Source organism: Diachasma alloeum, unplaced genomic scaffold (genome assembly GCF_001412515.2).
Source record: "Diachasma alloeum isolate Michigan unplaced genomic scaffold, Dall2.0 Dall_scaffold_00243, whole genome shotgun sequence".
Taxonomy (NCBI): Eukaryota; Metazoa; Arthropoda; class Insecta; order Hymenoptera; family Braconidae; genus Diachasma; species Diachasma alloeum.
The window spans coordinates 397,835-403,517 of record NW_021680394.1 but is presented as its reverse complement, the minus strand read 5'-3'; positions in this window follow the sequence as shown (position 1 = coordinate 403,517).

The window sequence follows — 5,683 nt, the reverse complement described above, 5'->3', positions numbered from 1 at the left end:
ATAAGTGAGACGAGACAAGACGAAGCGAGACAAGATGAAACGAGACAAAGTGAAACCAGCAAGGGAGCAAAATGACCAATAAAATTATTGTTATAATTGGAAGAGGATCAAGGGTTTTGGAAATTCACAACAAAAAATTTTGTTAGGCAGTTTTGTACGCATTGTTAATGTAATTTGAAAAAATTGAGTACATCGAAATACAGAGTGTTTGTTATACATAAAAGTGATTTTCGTCAGTCGACACACACAAAACTAATCACACACATACCCATATGTCTGAGTGTTGGGCGCGACATTACTGCGAGAAAACGTACTGATACAGATTCCTTAGCATAATACATATTTTGACCCGACATAGAAAAACGGTGCACGTTAAAATTATAAAGGGGTGCATATGCACACGTACACACACACACACACACACACACACACACACACATACACAAAATAAGCACAGTAATCCTCTATAAGACGAATCCCCGTTCATGGTCCGGTAGGTACCAGCAGAGCTGGTACTCCATCCAAACATCGATGGTTCCCATGGCATCTTGGGTTAGGCCGCTTCTATCCGACGGGTAGAAAATGGTCCCCAGGTCCAGTGGGTGTTCGTCTTGAAACCACTGGTTCCTATTCCTCCTGGCCTGCTTCATTACCCTGACGATATCAGAGTAATTATTAATTTTAAAATTCTCCATCTTTGGGCCGATTTCTGGAGTGAGTTTTGTTTTCTTTTTTTTTCACCTATTTTTTACACTTGGAGGTATTTTAAGCTTAGTGGTTGAGACTGTTATGATAGGAATAGGATGAGAGGTTTCCTAGCTCTCAGCGAACAAAGATAGTAGGAGAAGTGGGGGTAATGAGACGATGGGACTTGTGTACTCAATGGCGGAGATTTTGGCATGGAGTTTTCCTATTGGTGTCGGAATTTTCCGGGAGTACTGGAAACATTCCCCTCTCTGGTGTGCTGGGGGAGTCGGGAGTGTCCGGGATGCGTTGGATGTTCCCCCTCTCTGGCGTGCTAGGAGATTCGGGTGAGTCCCCTAACGTCTCAGAGGTTCTCAATTCTGGAGTTATTGGAGATTCCGGTCTGTATCTTACTGATTCTATTTATGAAAGAGAGTCCTTGGCTTCCGTTAGAGTAAGCAAGGGAGGAGTTGCGTATGATGGGTTGGTCCTTGTTTGATTTTCATCGAACAGGTACGAAGCCAGAAATTCTGATGGAGATGGAGGTCCTTTCACATATGCCGGTTGATGGGTGTCGACATCTTCACCAGTAATTCTCCATGTTTGCCATATTTTATACAGAAAAACTATACACTGATGTGTCTTGCTAAGTTTCCCCACTGGTAGAAACAAACATCTAGAGCAACAGGGTATCCATGCAGGTCTGGTGGTTTTAGGAACGAAGTGTTCATCGTTAATTTGTAGTAGTGTTGGGTCACTAAATTGACTGTCACACACGCTGCATAGATTTTCTCCTTCGTGGGTAAATCCGTAAAATTGACAACATCACTTTTCGTCCAATCGTTGCCACAGTGCTTGGGCTTCTTCAAAATTGCCCACTCGGGACATCAGTGTAGTGAGGTATCGGTTTACGGTAGCACATGTATTGTTGCTAATTGCCGCCATGATTTCCTTGAAGATCCTGGTAAAATGCATTTTATTAGGGCATTGTTTCTCGACATTTACCGAGCACGAACCAAAGTTGGACCAATTGGAAAAGGAAAATATCTTGTGTTGGTCCTTTTTGGTTCTTGATATAAAGTAGGGGAGATCGGATAGGGAGAAAAAAGAGCAAAAGCAATAAATAGAGGCGTTTTTTTGCAATAGAATAGGTGGTTGTCCTAATTTCTGGGAAAAGTATAGGGAGTTGAGTTTGTATTTCCCAGGTGCGGGTATAGATTTATATCAGGAGCCTGGACGACAATTGTCGATGTGTTTTCTTGAACGTTAGGCGCTGGTAAAGGTTTCTCCGTCGTCCTCTCTTCTTCTGGTTTTTCTTCGGCCATTTCTCTATCAATTCATCATTCTCTATCATTTCTCATTTATACAAGAGTATAAAATGTAAAATAAAGTTGGATAATGAGTCCCAGACTGCTCCAAAGAGCCATAAACTCCAACCGAAAGCTTTGCGAAGCGCGTAGCCATGAAGGATTGTATCAATAGTGAATTTTATGGCTTTAAAGACGACAAAGAGTCCAATTAATCCTGCGCTAGCGGTTCCAAATCCAGTAAACCATCCCCATAATTTAGCACTAGTTTTTTGGGCTATTTTCTCTAAAGCCTTTTCGTCGAGCATGTTTACAAATGGAACGTCGGAATTTGAGATTTTCTCTCCCATTGATCCACGTGCCAATGTATCTAATACAGCGTTTTGTTCCTCGGTAAACATCAAATGATCTTGGAATTTAATTAGATCTGATTGAGAGTAAATTCCGGCCATTGCGAGATTTTTCAGATTTTCATAAGACCACGTAGGTTTAGTTGTGGGGCGGAGTTCGTTTGGATCGCCCACTTGAATAGGCATGGGAGTAAATTTTACCCATACTCCATCGATTCGGTACATAGGGGCAATGAAACCGTTACAATCTACCTTAGGACTTTTTTTAAATAAAATATGAGTCGTCGGAGTGACGAACATTGTTATATTATTTACTACTACTGGTAAATGTGCGTAACAACTATCTAAACGAGCCACGGTTGCTGGTACAGAAATANATGCGTAACAACTATCTAAACGAGCCACAGTTGCTGGTACAGAAATACATTTAATTATGTGCACTACTTCTCCGAACACCTTAGCCATATAACCATGTTCTTTCATAATTCTAAGGGCAAATTCTGATGGCCCTAAGTGAGCGAGTAATAATGAATGTTCAATTAGTTGTCTTTCTAACGTGCATTTTTGTGTCAAAACATCCATGTAAAGATCTTTTAATTGTTTACCAAAATGTTTTTCCACATGTACGAATTTACTATTAACGTAAGCCATCATATCTAAATTATTTATTAAGACAGATTTCCTTTTGTTACTTATTTCTGCTTTTGATATCTCGAGAATAAATAATTTAGGATGTTCTGTGCGTATAAGAGTGGCCTTACAAATTTCTTGTGCGCCCTTACGAGCTAATCCAAAAGAAATATCCCCGTCTTGAACGGAAAAGACTTCCTGTACATTAGTTGTGAACGTTGAAGTATCATAACTTTTTCGCGCAAGTCCTTCATACAAAATATCGTATTCTTTGAAAAAACAATCTTCGTAAGGGGCTTGATTCCATACCACTACACTGCCATCATTATCCACACATGTACCCTCGGAAAAAATGCATCTACGGCCGTTTTTCATATAAACCTTATCCTCTTCAATATTTACTGCTACATGATGATCATTTAATATGATTGTTATTATTCCATGGATGACTACATTATCCCAAGATCCGCAACTGTCTGTGAATTTTGCGCCTTCACAGTTACCGTCGGACTGGCTTTTTCCAGCGAGAGTAACGGGGCGTTGTTTCGTACCATTAAGAGCTAAATTACTAATAAATGTATTTTCATATCGAAAAGCCCTATGTTTTTGCATATCTCTACATAACTCTGCTGAAATGGAAGCGAGGTATTCGGCTAGACCATTGTGTACCATGGAATTATGTGACCACATTCTGCAATTAAATATAGTGCGTTCTATTTTTACTAGACAAGATTGTACATGAATTTCTCGGAATCTTGCAAGCTGTAATAAACGAATATACGTATCTTCAATTATTGGTTTCCTCGCTTCTATTTGGCAGGGTTTTACATTTAATAGAGATATTGTAGTTATATTGGCGTTTTGTGCTCCGCAATCGTAAACCACGAATGCTTCAGTTGTTGCCATTGAAATAATGACAATGTTGACTAAAACACTCATCTGAAACAAAGGATAAGTTCCCTTTGTTTTAATGATTAATTGTTGTGTACAGAAAACAAAAGTTGTTTATTTATGAGGAAGTGAATGAATTATTCTAGATGTACTATGCTTGAAGGTTCATCTAATATTGATTCGAAATTATGCTCATGACTTCTCAACCAATCTCGTAATTTTATTGCACGGTTATAAGCGCATTTATACCGACCGTGTCGCAGGACGGAATGATAGAGACATTGATCATCAATGTCGGGCAAATCTTCAATTTTCGGTGCTATTTTAGTGGATTGTACGATTTTACATGACAGAAAACCGGATAAATAATCAACATTATCTTTTCCTTCTGTATATATTCTCACAGCCGAGTGAGCAATATTAATGAGGAATTGTTCAATAGACATTAAATTCGATTCTCCGTCTATCCATTAGATTCCGTGCTCAATGCGGATTAATCTGCGATTATAATTTACTACAGTTTTCTCCAAATCCTTTAGAGGGCATGGGGGTTTAATTAACCAGTGTTTCCCGGTTGGGCTATCCAATGATAGCATCGCCATTTCCCTAGGCCAGAGTTCGTATTCTTTGGTGGCGTGATGCTGAATGTCAATCACATATGTCTGCATTTTTCCCGATTGCGCTACGTCGTGTTAAGATCCTATAGAGCAAGGTTATGTATTTTTTTATAATAATTTTAAGAATGCAGTATTAATAGAACAAAAGAAATAGTTTATGAAAAGATATATGTATATTTTTTATTGATTTTAATGAGTCGAAGTGTTGTAACAAGGCAAAATTATCTTCTACCTGTTATATCTCTTTTATCCCCCTAAAAGTTAGTTTCCCGCCACGGTTGGATACTCATTCCCTCTCCTCCCACCTCCCCCCTCTCGACTCACGACTCACAGCTCGCCCGATCATCTCCGAGGACCCGAAATCTCAACGCCGGACCCATCACCAACGAGACTGGAAAGAACGTGCCCCGTAATCCAACTCCATCCACCGAATTTCCCATCCAATCCATCAGCAACGACGCCCCTGAAAGCCCCCTCTGCTCACCGCTGATCGTCAAACTCGTCGCACGACCCCCCTCGAAGATGTGCAATGGGGTGCCCGAAAACTACCTGAAGGACACGAAGGAAATATAGAGGAGAAAGAGAATGAAGAGCCGACGACGACTCACTTGTGCCTGAACTACCCCGGCTAACGCGTGCCCTTTGTGTGATCGAGGAGTAGGAGTAAAAAACGTGCCCGTGATACCACGAGGAGAATTTATTAAAAAGATGTGTTGAAACCGAATATCGGTTTCTGGACCCCTGGATTTGGCGCTGGAAGGGAGGCTACCTTGCCACTGGTGTTGCCGAACCTGAGGACAATTGGTGGACTGATTTTGGGCCTTCCTGGAAATCCTGACTGCACTGGATACGGTGGACCCTGAGATCCCGGATAATTTGAGTGTGACCCGTGAGTACCTGACACATTCCCCTTTCGTCCCATTAATGTTCCCATCCTCCCAACCGTGCCCCCACGTGCTTTATTTTTGCCCTTTAGTTTTTCTCTATTTGATATTGTACTGTTTGCGTCCCCCCTTGAATACTAGCTTCTTCCCCCTTTTTTCATCATTATTAGAATCTTCCCTTTACGCGTACGAAAGTAGCCTGGCCTTACCCATCCCCTTGACTCTTGCTAAAAGGCCCCAGTTCATGTTACTTCAATGTAATTTCTTGGCACCGGAAATACATTACTCTGATTTTTTCCAAATATCCATTTCTTCCTTTA